Source organism: Pseudorca crassidens, chromosome 21, assembly GCF_039906515.1.
Source record: "Pseudorca crassidens isolate mPseCra1 chromosome 21, mPseCra1.hap1, whole genome shotgun sequence".
Lineage (NCBI taxonomy): Eukaryota > Metazoa > Chordata > Mammalia > Artiodactyla > Delphinidae > Pseudorca > Pseudorca crassidens.
Genome location: NC_090316.1, coordinates 2968873 through 2977668, shown reverse-complemented (window position 1 = coordinate 2977668; position 8796 = coordinate 2968873). Strand labels below are relative to the sequence as shown.

The 8796-nt window shown below is 50.8% G+C and overlaps 1 long non-coding RNA gene across 3 annotated transcripts in view; it reads left to right on the top strand.

The window, feature by feature from the left end:
- Positions 1-2215: 2215 nt before the first annotated feature.
- The window catches only part of LOC137216208 (uncharacterized), a 33142-nt gene continuing 26561 nt past the window's right edge, over positions 2216-8796 (top strand). For all 3 annotated transcript variants that reach the window (XR_010939632.1, XR_010939630.1, XR_010939633.1), the window contains exon 1: positions 2216-2396. This is a non-coding gene — a long non-coding RNA (uncharacterized lncRNA). The remainder of the gene's footprint in view (positions 2397-8796) is intronic.

Sequence of the window (8796 nt, the reverse complement as noted above, 5' to 3'; positions counted from 1 at the left end):
AACCCCTTTTCAGACATATTGTTTGCAACTATTTTCTCACATTCGGTAGGCTGCCTCTTCATTTTGTGGATGGTTTCCTTCGCCATTGAAAAACTTTAAAGTTGGATGGAGTCCCATTTGTTTATTCTGCTTTTGTTCCCCTTGCTTGGGGAGACAGATCCAGAAAATATTGCTAAGACGGATGTCAAAGACCAGACTGCTTATGTTTTCTTCGAGGAGCTTTATGGCTTCAGCTCTTACATTGAAGTATTTGATTCATTTTGAGGTTGCTTGTGTAGGTGGTATAAGAAAGGATTCCAGTTTGATTCTTGTGCATGTAGTTGTCCAGTTTTCCCACCACCATTCATTGAAGAGGCTATCTTTTCCCCATTGTATAGTCTCACCTCCGTTGTCATAGATGAATTGACCATATATGCCTATGTTTATTTTGGGGCTCTCAATTCTGTTTCGTGGATCTATGTGTATTTCTTTTGTTCCTATACCATAGTGTCTTGATTACTCTACATATGTAGTATAGTTTGAAACAGGGAGTGTGATATGTCCAAGTTTGTGCTTCTTTCTTAAGATCGTATTGACTATTCAGGTTCTTTTCTGTTTCCTTACACATATGATAATTCTTTGTTCTAGTTCTCATAAAATTCCATTGGTATTTTGATAAGAATGGCATCAAATCTCTAGATTGCTCTGGGGTGTGGAATCATTTTAACAATATGAATTCTTCCAATCCATGAACACATTATATCTGTCCATTTGTCTGTGTCGTCTCCAGTTTCTTTCATCAGTGTCTTCCAGTTTTCTGAGTACAGGTCTTTTACCTCCTGGGTTAGATGTATTCGTAGGTATTTCATTTTTGTTAATACCATTGTCAATGGGTTTGTTTTCTTAATTTCTCATTCTGAAAGTTTGTTGCCAGTGGATAGAGACGCAACTGATTTCTACAGGCTAATTTTGCATCCTGCAACTTACCTGAATTTTCCAATGAATTCTATTTGTTTTGGGGGGTCATCTTAAGGATTTTCTAAATAAAACATCATGTCGGGACTTCCCCAGGGGTCCAGTGGTTAAGGGTCCGCGCTTCCAATGCAGGGGGCCTGGGTTCGATCCCTGGTCAGGGAACTAGATCCACATGCATGCCACAACTAAGAGTTTGCATGCCACAACTAAGGAGCCTGCCTGCCGCAACTAAGGAGCTCACCTGCCACAACTAAGACCCAGCCCACCCAGAATAAATAAATGAATAAATAAATAAATAAATAAATAAATGAAATATAAAACATCATCTCATCTACAAACAGTGACAGTTTTACTTTTTCCTCTGACATTGGATTCCTTTTATTTCTTTTTCTCATGTAATTACTATGTCTAGGACTTCCTAGACCATGTTGAATGAAAGTGGTGAGAGTGGTCGGGGTTAGAGTTAGGTTTAAGCAGAATCCGCCCTCTTCCCCTTCCTCCCTTCCCATCTCTCTGAGGCCTCCAGGAAGGACAGGACTAGTTCTGGGTCACACATGACTCAGGGAGTTGAACTGGACCACTGTTTCTCTGCCCCCCGGTCCTGGGCATAGTGTTGTATACTATCTCTGTACCTTCTTTGACCAGGTGTCTATTTAGAGCTTTCCCTATTTTTAATGGGGTTGTGTTGTAGTTCTTTGTATATTTTGAGACAAATTCTTTATTAGATATGTTTGCAGTTTTTTTCCCCCAGTGTGTGTTGTCTTTTGATTTTCTGAATGAGGTTTTTCACACAGTAGAAATCTTTAATTTGATAAAGCCCACAGAATCCCTTGTTTTTCTTTCTGGATTCCTTTTTTGTGTTGTGTGTTAAAACCACAAAGCTTGTGATGGACATGACCAAGCCCAAGCTCATATCAATTTTCTTTTATGTTTTCTCCTATAATTTTGAATAGTTTTGCATTTCAAACTTGTCTCTGAATCATTTTGAGTGAATTTGGTGTAAGTTGTAAAGCTTGTGTCTACATTCATTTAATTCCATCTGGTTTCCAATTCATTGTTCCCTAACTACTTTGGAGAAGTTATGGGATATTGTCTTCATTTGTTTGATTTCCACAATTTAATGGGTTCAGCAGTTCTGCCAGCAGGGTCTCTTGTCTCCAGTGACCCGTGAGGGAGGGGCGGCCTGCACTTCCCGCACCGACCACAGGGTGGCGCTGATCCCGCCTCTGTGACCCACAGCGCATGCTCGTTCCCTGCGGACCCTGCTCTGAGCGCAGCTGAGGGGAGTTGTGTCTCCTCAGGCACCGCCGTGTTGTGGCTGCTGACGGGCGCTCGGTCTCCTCAAGGACTCGCTGTGGTTTCGGCTTCAGGACAACGTGGGGCTGCGTCCACGCTGGCGGGAGCTGGGTTTCCTGAGGACGCAGGCGACGCCGGAGGAACAGGTGAGGAGACAGTGAGGAACAGTGGGGAGAAGCTTCCTGGGGGCGACTGACGGCTGCGGGGGTCCGTCTTCATGCGACCCAGGAAGGCCTTGGTGTGCAAAGCTGGGTGTTTGGTCAGGCTGGTGTGCGGTGAAGCCGCGTGGGTTACAGGGTGTGCAGTCTTCCCCGCACCGTTTAACCTGGGGTTGCCCTTCCGCTTGGTGTGTCCTTGGCCCCCTTGTCGTAACTTAACGGCCCCCTCCTCCCCCACCGTGCGGGGTGGGTACTGGGCTCTCAGTCCTGTCCCTCTAGTCTGTGCGCCTGTTTTGAGCCTGTTCCACACTGTTTTGGGGACTGTAGCTTCGTGATGAAGTGTGAAGTCAGGGAGGGAGATGCCTGCGGCCCGTTCTCCTTTCTCAGGGTCGCCTTGGCTCTTCGGGGTCCTTTGTGGCTCCACACACATCTCAGGAGGATTTGCTCCATTTCTGTGAAAAACACCATTGGAATTTCAGGACGGCCTGCCTTCCCTGTGTGCACCGCTTTGGGTAGAACGGACATTTTAGCATCAGTAATTCTTGCTTTCCATGAGCACGGGGAGTCTTTCCACCGACTTGTGTCTTCTTCAATGTCTTCATGAGTGTCTTAAAGTTTTCAGGTCTTTCACATCCTCGGTTAAATTTATTCCTTGGTATTTTGTTCCTTTTGATGCGGTTGTAAATAGGGTTTTTTTTTCTCTTTCTGATGGTTCATTATTAGTGTTTAGAAATGCAGTTGAGTTGTGTGTACTGATTTTCCGTCTTTACTGAATTCATTTATTATTTCTAACAGGTTTTTTTGGTGGAATGGTGTGGAAAATTGAACTTCCAAAATCCCACTGTTTCTACCACATCCAGGTCATGCACAACAGGGAAGAAAGGGAAGTCCTTTATATTGGGAAGTCCTAATAATTCTTTCCACAGTGCCTCTAAATGACATGTGGACTTGGGGTGAACTGGATCTGGGTAAGGCTTGGCCTCTGTATGGAAGTTTGATGTTTCCTCTGCCTTTCTGGCATGGTTTTGACATGGTGTTTTGAAAAGTACTTGACTTTCCAGTAATTTCAAACGTACAGACAGCTTTACATACAGAAAAGCAAGTCCTGTATCTTGATTAAATATATTCCTAAATATTAATGTTGACATTATTTAAAATGGAATTGTTTTCATAAGTTTTCAGATTGTTTATTGCTAGTATATATGTATAAGATAGATTTTTGTGAATTGATATTTTTTTCTATAACTTTGCTGAATTACTGATTAGTCAAATAATTTTTGTTGTTATAGGAAGTTTTATATTTAAGATGGTGTGATCTGTGTTCTGTGAATAGACATAGTTTTAATTTTTCCATTCACATATGGATGCCTTTGGTTTCTTCCCTCAAAACTCTGGGTAGAACTTCCAGTACACTATTATCAGCGGTGGAGGCCAGCTTCCTGGCGTTGTTCCTATTTTCAGGAGTGAATCTTTCAGTTTTTAACATTGAGCATGGTGTTTGCTGTGGCTTTGTATACTACTCTTTTTCATATTGAACAAACTTCCTTTTATTCCTACTTTCTTGAGTGCTTGTATCATGAAATAGCACTGGATTTTGATTATAGCTTTTCCTGCAGTAATTGATAGGATCATGTGCTTTGACTTCACTTCTTTATAGTTCTTCAGTACATTGCTTAGGTTAATATGTTGAACAACCTGACATTTCCAGTGTAGAGATACTTGCTTATGACATCATCCATTTAATGTTCTGTTGGCTCCATGTTGTTCTAATTTTGTGGAGGATTCTTGCGTTCATATTTCTAAGGTATACTGGTGTACTTTTCTTTCTCATGATGTATTTGTGTGACTTGATTAGATGTGGCTTGGTGTTGGTGCTTTGAAGGGTCAGCATTAGGGCTGGGACTGGGTTATGGTTGCCCTAAGCAACCCTGACGTTGCAGCCCAGGCCGCCCGCCTCTGACCACTGCGTCCCCTCGCCAGCTCTGGCCCGGCCCTCTAGAGACTCTCCCCGTCCTTGGAGGGCAGGGCTGACCGCCCCTCGGCCTCCCTCCCCCCTCTGCCCGTCCGTCCGTCCTCCCTGATTCAGGACACCCCGTGCTCCATGAGGCTCCTGGATTCCTGCCTGGGGGACTCACACACCCCCACGAGCTGTGTCGACCACGAGGATTGTCACCTCAAGAGGCCCCGGAAGACGGACTCCCCAGGACCTCAGTATGGGACTTTGTGTGCAGATGGGCCACCACAGAGCTGCCCGGGGTGAGCTGAGGTCACTGACCAGTGTGTGGGTGTCCTCATGGGGGGCATTTGGACCCAGACACACGGGGGAGAAGGCGATGTCATGGCAGAGATGGAGACGGGGCTGGGAGTGGCCTGGGACTGACTGACCCAAGAAGCCGTGGAGGAGTGGGCCCCCAGCACCTTGACCTTGGCCTCCAGGCCTGAGAGGAAGCGTCCCCTGTCCCAACCCCGCCCCCATCTGGTGTTCTGTGCCGGGGCCACAGGAATCCCACACCCGGCCTGCGGGGCGTGGCGCTGTGCTTGCTGACACCCAGGACCATCACCGGCCTCCCCCCCTCTGGGCATGACCCCCTCTCCTCCTCGGTGAGGGACCCAGGGCCCAGGACCCCCGTCCCACACTTCCCCATCACAGCAACCTCCCCCACTCCCCCAGCCACTCCTGGGGCATCTCAGGCCCCAGAAAGGAGCCGCAGCAGCGTGGTGACTTGGCGAGTGGTCACAGGCCACCGCACCCACCCCGAGACCTGAGTGTGGCCATCTGAGGAGGGACCCACAAGCCCCCCGACCCAGGCGCCCCGTTTCACAAGGCAGGTCCTCTTGCCGAGTCTCTGGAGGGGAGTGTCGAGCAGGGGTGACTGAGGTCTGTGAACATGTGGGCCAGAGAGGTCCTCCCCAGGAGCCCAGGCACAGTGAGCCCGGGGTGTGTGCATCCCTCCCCTCCTGTACCCCACGGAGTGAGGATAAAGCCTCAGTGACCCCCAAGAAGAGACAAGACACCCAGAGGACTAGACCATCCACAGACCGGGGACTGAGTGTCCACCTCATTTCTCTGGAGAGAACAGTGTGTTCACCGGGACTGCAGCCGGGCCCATGTGCCCACAGACACCCAGCTTTAGTGAACCAGCCACACAGCAAACCCCCTTCCAGGGTCCCCTGTGTTACTAGACGCAGCCTTCAGGGCAGGGGGCCGGCCCAAGCGAGGGTGCATGTGCTCCGGACACGCACAGCCCGTCCGCCTGCCCATCTCCCGGCCCCCTCCTGCACCCTGTGACCTCAACCCCTCAGGAACCCTCCTCTCCAGGCTCCGAGCACCCGCATTTCCCACCTCCACCCCATCACTCTCCACTTCAGTGTGCCCGTTTCCCCGCCAGGTGAAGTGGACGGCAAACGTCCCACACTGGTGTTTTCAGCAGCGGAGACGGGGCTTCCTTTTTCTTGCCAGCTGGGGTCTGGCCGGACATCAGGGTCTGGCCCTGCAGGGAGCAGCCCTGATCCCGCCCTGAGTATAACAGCTTCAGGGAATTCTGGGAGCAAGAAAAAAGAAGGCGCGGAGGGGGTCCCCTACCCTGCAGTTGGGGTCAGAAGTCGGTGGGGAGGATCTTGGGGCCCTGGAATCTGAAGGGCCCCCCCTACCAGGGGAGGGTTAGGAGACCCTGGGTGGCAGTTAAGCTGAGTCCAAGGCCCTCCTGCGTAAGAGGCTTCCTAGCCCCGGGGATCCTGAAGAGGCCAGCTCCCTCCTCCCCTCCACCTGCAGGCCTGGTCCCTGCTCTTGAGAGATTCCCTAGGGTGGGGTCCTGGTGCTGGAGGTGCCCCGATGCTGTGGCCTCCTGAGTCTCCAGTGAGGATAATGGGAGTGGGGGAAGACCTGTTCACAGAAAGGGCTTCTGCCGGAACAGAGCCTGGGTCTGCTGCCCCCGACCCCAGGTGCACTGGGGCAGGAATGTGAGAGCTAGAATTTGGCTAGACTGCAACTGTGAGACCCTGAGGGGTGAGGATTGGCTGACCTGGGCAGCCTGACCTTGCCGGCCAACCCTCCCCAGGTGTGCCTGCGTTGAGGTCAATATAAACACCGCTCCAGGCAGCAAGAGCCCCTGCAGCTGGGCCTGACGCCATATTCTCTGCCCCGTCAGCAGTCTCGGGGCTGGGCTGCTGGGAGGGAGTGAGGGGCCACGGCTCTGTTGGTGGCCCAGTGTGAGTGGGGCTCTGCTGGACTTTCTGCAGGAGTTGCCGGGCTGCCACCTCCTAAAGAGAGGATGTGTCACCCATACCTTCTGCTGGAATTTCTCCGCGGGCAGAGGTGAGGAAGGAAAAACGCAGTGGGGGCCGGGACAGGAGGGGTACCTCAGGCAGGGAAATGGAAAGCTTCCAGAAGAGCGCCCGGGGCCAGGACCATCCTGGCTGGCCTGCAGGCACCAACTCGGCCTGCGTGCTGTGGCTGGTGTGACTCCAAGCCCTTTCCTCTAGGCTTTCAAGTCCTTGCACACATTCAGGTGTTTTACCTGGGAAGGGTGGGAACAGTTCAGCAGCAGCTGGCCTGGGGCTCAGCTCACGTTTACTCACAGACGCCTTGGCACCATCCCCCAGCCTTGCGATGAGGACACTACTTGCGGGGGAGCTGCTGGCTGCATGGGAGACGATTCCCCACCTCTGACCAACTTCAGAATTGTTTACCACTGGAGCAAGTGCCCTGATAGTGTTTCATCTGTATAACTAGTGGGTTCTTGATTAGCAACGTGAAGGGTGACATCAGAAGTCATGAATCAGGATGGAAATACTTATCCCCAACAGGTACAGGCGTAAAAACCAGGGGAGGCCGTGTGCAGCCGGCACCCTTAGGGATGGGCTTATGACTGACCCCTCAACATTCTGGTGTCCAGCCACTGCTTTAGTATTTCTGAGGCCCAATGCTGACCCTAAGGGTTCTGTAACCCAGCCTCTGTGGGCCTTTAATGAGGCCCGCACTCCAGGATCCTACAGAGCAGGGTCTGTGTGACCATTCTGTGGCTTCTGTAACAAATGACAACAAGCTGGGTGGTTCAAAACAACAGGAATTCATCCTCCCCCAGTCCTGGAGACCAGACATCTGAGATCAAGGTGTTGCAGGACAGAAGTCTCTCCGAAGGCTCCAGGATAGGGTTCTTCCTGCCTTTTCCAGCTTTTGGGGGCTCCAGGCATTCCCAGGCTTGCGGCTGCATCCCTCCCGTCTCTGCCTCTGTCTTCACGTGGCTTCTCCTCTGTGTCTCTCCTCTTTTGTCTCTCATAAGGACTTTCTCAATTGGATTGAGGGCCACTCTAACACAAGATGACCTCACTTCGAGATCCTTAACTACGTATAGAAAGACCCTTTTCCCAGATATGGTCCTGTTCACGTGTTCCGGGGGGGGACACATCTTTCGGGGCCAGCATTCAACCCATTGCCTGGGTATAAAATAACCCTCATTTTAGGAGATTGCCAAGGTCCCGTATAGACTGGCACAGACAGCAGCCATATGGGTGGGGTCTGGGCAGAGTGAGGACCCTGGAATCACCTGGAAAGGATGAAGTCCTGGCTGCATTAGGTGAGCTCTTCTACCACGGGGCACGTGGAAACAGCCACTCCACTCTGTCCGTGGAAAGGGACCCAGTGCCGAGTCCAGAAATGGTTATATTGGAAAGCAGGCTCTCCTGGACTTCATCATCAATAGCATCATGTAACCAATAACTACGGGCTTGGAATCGGTTTCTGGCACGTGATGACAGCACTGTCTCTTTAGGCTCATCCAGCCTAGAATAGGAATGTTTGAAGGAGAAGGGTTTGGGAGATTGTGAAGCTTGGTTGTCAAGGAAACTGAGAAGGTTTGTCAGGGAAACTTCTCCCTTAAACTGAAGGCAGGGCTGGGAGAGCTGAACTCCAGGGATCTTTTAAAGGGGCTTCTCTGAAGCACCGTCACCTGAGAGGTGGTCTCAGCATGAGCTGGGGTTTGAGAAAAGTGTGATGAGATGAAGCCTGACTTTCTGTGACAGCTGGGGAGGGGTTTGTAAAGCACCTTGGGTTTTAAGGTAAAGTTTGTTGCTGGAACAAAGTGCCTCCCAAAACTGGGCTGGAGCTCAAGATGTGTCTGTCCCCTTCTTGTGAGAGTCCAGGGCAGGTGAGTGTCAGGTCCCAAGCTCTGGCCCCCTTGTTTCTCCTCCCTGCTTCCAGGTGAGGTCTCCAACCAGCAGGGTGCGGTGAACAGCTGGGCTTCATGCCCTCTGTTGTAGGATGCAGGCTGGCCAAGGCCCTCACCAACTTCATCTGTTTCCCTTGGTAACAGGAGACAGTATGTCCCAGCTGGAAGGGGTGGGAAGGCTGGGAGGTGCAGGGTAGCTGTGAACAGGAAAAAGGGAAATG